Below are 10,230 nucleotides of genomic sequence, written 5' to 3'. Positions count from 1 at the left end.
TTTTTTTAAACCCATTCATCAACTGGCTTGCTTCTACTTTTCCTGGCAATTAGAAACAATGCTGTGAATACTCACGTATCATTTTACTGTGGATATATACCTTTGTATCCTGAGCTTTGAGAGTTGTTTAATATCTTAAATATAATCCTTTTATCGAATCTATGACTTTACCATTCTATAGGTTGTCTTTTTCTTTCCTGATGGTATCTTTTTGGGAAAACAAAAGCTTTTAATTTTTATGTAGTCTTAAGGGTTTTAGAGCTCTAGCTATTGCGTTTAGACTTTTGATCTGTTTCTGAGCTACTGGTTTGCATGTTTAGTTTAATGTTGGCTACAGACTTGTAAGTGGACTGTCACACTCATTTTCATGTGGAGCAATGGTGACTCAGTCTACATGGGTCCTCTGTATCAGACCAACATGCATGGAAAATGGGAGGCTGGGGCTCAGATTCTATTTTTTTCCCTGAAAGTACTTTTTTACTAGTGGTTTAATAATAATCAACAAGATTGTAAGAAAAATATGGAATGCTTCATGAATTTGCATGTCATCCTTGCACAGAAGCCATGCTAATTTTCTCTGTAACGTTCCAATTTTAGTATATGTGCTGCTGACGTGAGCACTCAAAATTCCATTTTTCAATACATATACATATACATATACATTTGCCTCCAGGGTTATTGCTGGGGCTTGGTGCCTGCACTACAAATCCACTGCTCCTGGAGGCCATTTTCCCTCATTTTTGTTGCCCTTGTTATTATTATTGTTAATGTTGTTTGTTGTTGTTGGATAGGACAGAGAGAAGTCAAGAGAGGAGGGGAAGAGAGAGGAGGAAAGACAGACACCTGCAGATCTGCTTCCATGCTTGTGAAGCAACTCCCCTGCAGGTGGGGAGCCGGGGGCTCCAACTGTGTTCCTTGTGCCAGTCCATCACTTTGCGCCGTGTGCTTAATCTGCTGCGCTACCGCCCTGCCTCCCAACACATATTAAAAAAAAATTTTAATTATCTTCACTTATCTACTTTTGTTTTTGCCTCCAGGGTTATTGCTGGGGCTCGGTGCCTGCACTCTGAATCCACTGCTCCTGGAGGCCATTTCCCCCATTTTTTGCCCTTGTTGTTACCCTTGTTGTCATTACTATTGTTGTCATTGCTGTTGTTGTTGTGGTTGGATAGGACAGAGAGAAATGGAGAGAGGAGGGGAAGACAGAGAGGGAAAGAGAAAGACAGACACCTGCAGACCTGCTTCACAGCCCGTGAAGTGACTCCCCTGCATATGGGGAGCCAGGGGCTCGAACTGGGATCCTTATGCTGGTCCTTGCGCTTTGAGCCATGTGCACTTAACCCACTGCGCTATTGCCTGACCCCCCACCTTTATTTATTTATTGGTTAGAGACAACCAGAAATTGAGAGGGAAGGGGGTGATAGGGAGAGAGACACATGCAACACTGCTTCACCACTCGAAAAGCTTTCCCCCTGCAGGTGGGGGTTGGGGGGCTCGAACCTGGGTGCTTGCACACTGTAACATGTGCACTCAACCAGATGTGCCACCACCCGGCCCCCCAAGACATGTTTTTATTAGTGCTTTAATCGTAATTTACAAGATTAGAAGATATAAAGGGTGTAACTCCACACTACTCCCACCACCAACGTTTTGTGGTCCCACCCCACCCTCCAACAGTAAGCACCGTCGTTCTCCCAAGGTCATAGATAGTTGACCATATATATGTTTTTACCTTTTTTAAGTTCGTGTGTTTCAGTTCTCTATGTTCAACTTATAAGTGAAACCATCCCATAGTTATCCTTCACTTTCTTCCTTACTTCACTAAACAGCATCACTGCCAGTCCCATCCATTTAGTCCCTAAGGACACATCAAGTCTTTTTTACTTATTTATTTATTTATTTTTAACTGCTTAGTAGTCTTCCACTGAGCATATGCCCATGACTTTTCTTTGTATTTATAAGACTCAAATTATTTTTATTCCACTATTAAAGGCTCCTCCCTAACTATCTAAAAATTCCTCAAAGATCCACCCTCTCCCCTGCATATTTTAAACTCTTAATCTGAAAAATGTAAAGGCACGGACTAGAAGCATGTGGGCCACTTGGGTAAAGATGGCTGACCTCATGTGGATGCTGATGCCTGTTTTTATTCACTTCTAAGGCCTTCACTTCCTATCTAAGCTACACTTAGACTTATTACAAATTCTGGGTTTCCTTCCTTTTCCCTCAGATTTAAATTTCAAACTAAACCCAGACACAAAATAAGGCTACCATTCTAATACATGAAATCTTAGTCATTTCTGATGTTTAATGCAAGGATATATTCATTTAATGAAATGCTGTTTCATTAGGAATTTAGATTGAAAAAAGTAAAATAGTTTGCTAAACATCTTCTGTGGATGGAGTTCATTAAAAAATACATACTATGAAATGAAAATACATATTAGAAGACCAACTAGACTCTCTAGAGCATATTTAATGAGTCTCATAAACCACATCCCATTACACTTTATTTCTTAATTAAATACTACATAAACTATTAAAATACAGCATATCTATTCTACAGCTAGCACTATCACTAATGTCATAGAGGAAAAGGAAGTGGGGGAGAAGGGGGTTGTTCTTTTGTAAAAAAAATATTTATTTATTTATTCCCTTTTGTTGCCCTTGTTGTTTTATAGTTGTAGTTATTATTGATGTTGTCGTTGTTGGATAGGACAGAGAGAAATGGAGAGAGGAGGGGAAGACAAGAGAGGGGGAGAGAAAGACACCTGCAGACCTGCTTCACCATCTGTGAAACGACTCCCCTGAAGGTGGGGAGCTGGGGGCTCGAACCAGGATCCTCATGCTGGCCATTGCACTTTGTGCCACGTGCCCTTAACCTGCTGCACTACCGCCCAACTCCCTGTTCCTTATTTTTGATGGCACATGATCTAAACAATGTTTATCCATGAACTTGGCAGTCTGTAGTGAGAGTGGAGTAAGCTGGCTACTGGGAACACCTTTTGCTGCAAAGTTTCAAGATCCTATACCAAGTAGAGAGAAAGAGACTGAGATAGAGGCATCTGATGGACACTTTCTTTGGGAGCGGCTATCTGGCTAGGTCACTGCTCCCTGATTTGTGTGATATATTGAGTCTTGGCTGCATTTGATCTCCCAATAGACAATGGCCCATGATCTCCCAAGAGAAACTGAAATACTGCAACTGCTTCACTGGAAGAAGAAGCCAGCAACAGTGGGCCCAACAGGGTGCACCAGCAAGGACATTACAGTGGAATTTACTTAGGGCTCATTGTGTTCATAGGTCTGGGATGTTCCAGTGAACACCACAAGCTGGATGGCCCAGAAACAAACATCCATTTCTCCCAGTTGTGAAGGCCACAAAGTCCAAGAGCAAGGTGCCAGAAGAAATACAGGTCACATTTCAATGATCTTAGAATTGAAGAAAGAAAGAACCCTGGGGCCAATGAGGACTGCTGGGTGACTTTCCTCATCCCTGGGCAGACCCTCAAGGTCATAGCAATCTTTCAAAGGCTGATATGAGCAGGTATATGCAGCTGCCCAGTGTGATGCCCACAGAGATCCTTGTGCCATCTGAGCTGACAGGTATTTTTGTTTAGAGTTCATTTGTACTGATCAATTGATTTGAAAGAAGCAGAGTCAGCCTGTACTGTCTGGCAGCATGTCACAGGAAATGACTATTCAAATCGTCTTTTTTTTGCCACCAAGTTTTTGGCAGTGGCTCAGTGCCTGCACTGAGAGAGGGAGGGAGAGAGAGAGAGAGATAAAGAGAGATGCCTGTAGAACTACTTGTGAAGCTTCCCCTGCTTCCTCGGGTATGGCAATGTGTGTTCTATTAGATGAGCTTGGCCCCCTTACTCAAATAGACCTAACATTACACCCGCTCACAATGATTTATCACTGTTCACAAGAAAAACTCTTTTGGAAGATCCTTACTGATCTAGGCAACCCAAAACTTGTTATTTATTTATCTGAGCAACTAGAGTATCACTCAGTTCTCCTAAATGCACTGGTGCCAGGGACCAAACCTGAGAACTCAGACTTAACTGTACCATGCTCAATCATTCCACCATTTCTCTGGTCCTGAACTTGACTGTGATGGTCTTGTGTACCAGTGACAGTAGTCAAGGTTTGGTGACTATCAATCAAAGGAACCCATGTCATGCTAAGCTGGGGTCCTGAAAGGGCAATGCATTGAAAAAAAAAATGTTGAGCTAGAAGGAAATTTGCTTGTCGTCCAAAGTTCCTTGGCTTGTCTCAGCACAAAGTAGAGAGATAAATAATTTAGAATAAAAACAAAAACAAATGTGAAATCAGAATAAGTTTTCAATCATCTTTCGGCTCACCTTCATATCACATCCTCTGGTGGTATCAGCCTTACAAACCTCAGATGGTTTAAGAAAGACACAAATTCTTCCTAGAGGAAGAATCTTTTATTCTTAAACGAATGCCACATGCAAGATTTCAAGGGCAGTGTTCATTACAAAGTACAGTAATCCTATTATACACACAAGAAAGCAAAATTCTCTTACTGAGAGCCAGCAAAAATGAACAGCAAAGCATCATAAGAACCTCAGATGCTGCAATGATCAGCTTGCTGTTTTTTTTCTTAGAGGCTTACTGTTTAAGGACAAATTTAAAAGTAACTTTAGAGAAGAAGGAAACAATAAAAACAGTTCTGAAACATTACAAAAAGAATAGATGAAAAGAGCAGGTCTCCAAATTAATCATCTAGCAGACAGGTCTGAGAAACTGCTGGATACAGAACCAAAGGCAGAGCTGAAAGACAAGTCAAAGTCATATAGAACGCAGCACAGGGAAATTAAAACAAAACAAAAAACTTGGCAGTGAGGTTAAGAGGTAGGAAGGAGAGAATGGGAGGCTGTAACATAGATATTTAGCCAGAGTTCTTGAAGGAAAAAGAGTGGTTGGAACAGAGGTAGTACTGGGTTAGATAAAGGCTGGATTTTTTTGGAGCTGATCAGAAAAATAGCAAATCCTAAATTTGGAATTATGATTCCCAAATAGTATAGGCAAAGACAACCCTATCAGACACACACTACAGTGAAAACTGCATTCCAGATCAATATGCAGACAAAAAAAAAAAATCTTAAAAGCAATCAGAAGAAAGCAGTTTACTTTCAGTGGAGCAATGGTTAAGTTGCTCCACTGAAGAAAAGAAGCTGGGAAGAGAAATCCTCAATGCTCAGAGAATAAATTGTCAATTTATACTCTAAATCTGAAAAATGATGTGTAAACCTAACTTTTACAGATAAACTGACAGAAAGCTCACAAAACTCGGTTCTGACTAGAATGAAATGTAAAAGGGAGTCGGGCTGTAGCGCAGCGGGTTAAGCGCAGGTGGCGCAAAGCACAAGGACCGGCATAAGGATCCCGGTTCGAACCCGGCTCCCCACCTGCAGGGGAGTTGCTTCACAAGCGGTGAAGCAGGTCTGCAGGTGTCTATCTTTCTCTCTTCCTCTCTGTCTTCCCCTCCTCTCTCCACTTCTCTCTGTCCTATCCAACAACGACAACAACAATAATAACTACAACAATAAAACAACAAGGGCAACAAAAGGGAATAAATAAATAAAATAAATATTAAAAAAAACATTAATTGGTCTTATAGTTTAAAAAAAAAGAATGAAATGTAAAGGATGTCCTTGAAGTATCAGAAGAAGTGATAAAGGATCCTAGTCTGAGGTACAAGATGGAATGAATTGCTAAGGTGTGTCAGTGATGTAAAATGGACATGCACTATGCAATGTAAAACAATGTTAATGATTTATGGTGTTAAAAAATGGAAGCTTTATTAAACATGTAACCAAAGAGTCCTAATGCCTCTCTGTGGCATGCAAGGAGAGTAAGGGCTTTGAATAACTCTATTATAAAATATTTTAATTTTTTTATATATAAAAAGGAAACACTGACAAAACCATAGGATAAGAGGGGTACACAACAGTCTGTAGTGTGTCAGTATAAAGTTCATAATGAAGTGGTGTCTACTTAGACTTAGACACCCTCCTCACCTACTTCCTATTACAGTTCTCTCACTCACTCCAAAGCTGACCTTATCAAAGCAAGGACTGCAAACGCTGAATGAGGGCAAGAGACTGGCATACTTTAACGATGACTCTTTTAGTCACTATCCCGATTTCTCTCTGTCCTATCCAACAACAACAGCAATAACAACAAAGACGATAAACAAGGTCAAAAAAGGGAAAAAAATAAAAACAAAAATAAAATAAAAAAAGATATCTGGTTTCTAATTATTTCACATCTTTAAAAAAAAAAGAATTACCCTTTGTTACATTCCTATAGAAAATGGCAGTTCGAACCATATTCTACCTACCTCAGGCCGGGTTGACAGTTACAAGGCGGACTTCCTCTCCAGGCTGCCATGGATGGCCTCACAGCAGGAGGAAGGAGCCTCTCTCCGGTCACCACGGAGGACATGTGCTCTGCGCCCCAGCCTGTGCCAGCCCTCAGCCCTCAGCCCTCCGCAGCAAAGGGCTTCTCCTGCGGGCCCACCCTCCTGGGTTGCTCACACGCACATCAAAATCACCCGTGGGTGGGTCTGACCGGTGGAGTCCAGGGGAACGTGTGTCCCGGGTGCGGGCTTCGTGGGCTTACCTGCTTCCAAAACGTGAGTCGCCTTGGGCGGGCACAATAGCGCCCTGGGTAGTGTGCCTGCTCCGCCACAAGGCGACTCAGAGGTGGGTCCCAGCTTCGTGTGTCTGCCTTTCACTGTCTGAGAGTCCGCCCAGAGCCCTGAGGGCCTGGGACAAAAAACAGAAACAAAACCAAAAACACCCTAACAAAATACTTACACAGAGATGAAGGAACTGCGATTGAAAGAAACAAAATAGGTCCAGACCAACCGGCCAGTATACTGGACGGAGATGCAAAGACTCGCTATCGTGCAGTACTGTCCGGTGGTGCTCTGCCCACCCCACAACGGTTTTGAATTGCCCTCAGAATCGCACGCGGTGCCTGTGGGATCCAACGTGATGGTGTTACCACAGCAGCTCCGAGTCTACCAGGGTCCTGGTGAATAGCCCAGAGGAGCGCGACCGCCGAGACCGGAGGCGTCTGCCGCCTCGCTGCCGCCTCGGACCTGCGACCCCCACCTGTAGCCCTACCGTGGAGACCCCCTCACCCTGAGGGCTGTGACCGCTCACCCCGAGGGCCGTGACCTCCAGCCCCACAACTGTGACCTCTCACGTCAGGACTGTGACCGCTCACTCCAGTCCCACCACGGCGACCTCTAACCCCGAGGGCTGTGACCCCTCAACCCGAGGGCCGTGACCTCCAGCCCCACAACTGTGACCTCTTATGTCAGGACTGTGACCGCTCACTCCGAGGGCCGTGACCTCCAGTCCCACCACGGCGACCGCTCACCGTGAGCACCATGACCTCCAGCCCCACCACGGCGACCCCTCACCCCGAGGACCATAACCTGTAACCACACGACAGTGACCTCTCACCCCCAGGGCCGCCAGCCCCGTGACTGAGTCCTCCTGCTCCGGGACCTGTGACGTTCCCCCCAGGGCCATGACCTCCATGCCCTGAGCATGAGTCCCTCTCGTGGACCCAGGCCTCCGACCCCACGAACGATCCCTGCCCTGGCCCCGGCCATCAGCTCCCTGAGGTGAGCCACAGCCCTCCCAGTGTGGGAGCGCACTCACCTGCGCAGTCTGGCGGCCGGGAGTCCCCCTCAGAGTCCCGGGGCTTGTCCGCACCTGCACGTCACTCGGTGCCTGACCCGCTCGCTCAGCCTCAGACTCATCTCCGGCCAGGACATGGGCCCCGCACAGCTGAGGCACGTTCCTCACGCACCTGCGCCCACGCATGTGACACGTCATGCCCATACAGACACGCTCAGACATGGGACGCACACGCCTCTCGCACGAATCCACGCAGCGGGCATAAGCCACACGCACGCAGGCACGCTCCGCACGAGGCACGCCTCTCACATGAATCCACGTGTGACGCACGCCACGACCACGAGGCACGCCCACACACGTGACGCATGCCTCGCGAGATTTCAAGCATGCGGCGTACGCCACGCCCACGCGTGCACGTCCGCGCATGAGGCACGCCTGTCACGTGAGTCCACGCATGCGACGCACACCACGCCCACACACGTGATGCACGCCACGCCCACAGGCACGCCCCTCACGCGGGCTCACGTAAGCCGCGAAAAACACACTGCCCACACTGGCCGGTGTGCATGCCTGGCCCACGTGGCCTACCCTTCGAGCTTCCAGCTTGCAGACTCGCCAGAGAAGCTCCACCAATCAGCGGCCCACCAGCACCCTCATTTGCATGTCCCCTGGTGGGCAGGGTGGGAACTGGTCTGTGGACCAATGGGCCCCCTCGCAGGACAGGGTGGACACGGACCAGCCATCGGCAGGGGCCCTGGTGGTTGAGGGCAGCACAGCCACTGGCAGCTCCCACAGCTCAGGGGGCAGGAGTTGAGCCTGCTGTGTCTGTTCACTCCTGCCCAGTGATAACTTACTCCAGGTCTCCTCCCCAATTGGTGACAACTTGCCTCAGGACCCCTCACCGGCTGGTGACATCCTCCCTGGGTCCCCTCCCCACCTGGCGACATCCTCCCTGGGTCCCCTCCCCACCTGGCGACATCCTCCCTGGGTCCCCTCCCCACCTGGCGACATCCTCCCTGGGTCCCCTCCCCAGCTGGTGACATCCTCCCTGGGTCCCCTCCCCACCTGGCGACATTCTCCCTGTGTCTCCCCCAGCTGATGACATCATTTCTGGGTTCCCTCCTAGCCAGTGACTTGTGTTCCTGAGCCACTCTCTACCTTGATCACCCCTCCAAGTGACAGGCCTCTCTGGTCCATCTGTCCTCTGCCAGGAGCAGGCACAGTGACTGGGAACACCCCAGTCAAGCCCTTCTTCCAGCTGTCTGTGCCGATGTGTGACCCTGCCCCTCAGGCAGAGGAAGCAGGTCATCTCACAGTGCACGGCCACATTTCAGTATGCAACATGGATAGCAAGTGGGCTTCTGCACTTTGCAGCCACTTGCACCCTCAAAGTCACTCCTGGGGGTGGTTGAGATACCACTGGGCAGATGGCCATTCAGCCTGACCCCACACCTGCTGGGATGGGTTGACTTTGACTTCTAACCATGGGTGAACAAAGTCCAAGAAGTGCCAAGTCTAGCTGCTGCCCTTTGCCAGACAGCACCCCAGACTTCAGCAGAAAGGTGCTCTGGCTCCAGCATCCAGCCATGGAAAGTTTGTGTTGCTAGAAATGAACTGAGTAACTATCAACAGGCCGGCCAGGTTGGGGCTAGTTTGGACATTCACTGAATTTAGGATCCTGAGAGTAGCTGGCTGCACTCACTGAACCTGCCACCAGCTCTGCCTGCCTTCTAACACGTGCCAGGCAACCTGTCTGGCCCCTTAGCTGTGCTAATGATGAGGAGTAAGGACGTGCACCTCCACTTACCTTAGTTCCCTTGTCTCATCCCGAGCAGTTTACCTGAGGCCTGACATTCATCCATTCCAGCTTCATCTATCAGGCAGGTCAACATGTAATCTAGTTCATGCATCAGATAAAAATACATTGTTTTGAATTTTGGACTCCTCACCTCAGATGAAATATGAGACCATAAATATTTTTTAATTTTTCCCATTATTGCGGGATTAATGTTTTACATTCGACAGTAATACAATAGTTTGTGCATGCATAACACTTCTTAGTTTTCTTTTTTTTTTTTTTTAAATTCTTTATTGGGGGATTAATGTCACACAGTCAACAGTAAGTACAATAGTTTGTACATGCATAACATTTTTCATTTTTCTTTTTTTTTTCCTCCATGGTTATTGGGGCTTGGTGCCAGCACTATGAATCCACTGCCCCTGGAGGTTATTTTTCCCATTTTGTTGCCCTTGTTGTGGTTGTTATAGCTGTTGTTGTTGTTGGATAGGACAGAGAAATTGAGAGAGGATGGGAAAACAGAGAGGCGGAGAGAAAGATAGACACCTGCAGACCTACTTCACCACTTGTGAAGCAACCCCCATGCAGATAGAGAGCTGGGGGCTCGAACCGGGATCCTTACACCCATCCTTGTGCTTTGCTCCATGTGCACTTAAACCACTGTGCTACCACCCAGCCCCCACATTTATCATTTTTCTACACAACAATATAATCCCCACTAGGCTCTCTGTCATCCTTTTCCAG

General features: G+C 46.9%; 1 non-coding gene across 1 annotated transcript; it reads right to left on the bottom strand.

Moving 5' to 3' along the window:
- Positions 1 to 514: 514 nt before the first annotated feature.
- On the bottom strand, positions 515 to 621 carry LOC132535209 (U6 spliceosomal RNA). The gene has a single exon (XR_009546978.1). It is a non-coding gene; the product is annotated as a U6 spliceosomal RNA (small nuclear RNA).
- Between the last annotated feature and the right edge of the window lie 9,609 nt (positions 622 to 10,230).

The sequence above is a fragment of the Erinaceus europaeus genome, chromosome 20 (genome assembly GCF_950295315.1).
Source record: "Erinaceus europaeus chromosome 20, mEriEur2.1, whole genome shotgun sequence".
Classification (NCBI taxonomy): Eukaryota; Metazoa; Chordata; class Mammalia; order Eulipotyphla; family Erinaceidae; genus Erinaceus; species Erinaceus europaeus.
This window is presented reverse-complemented; position numbering and strand designations above follow the sequence as displayed.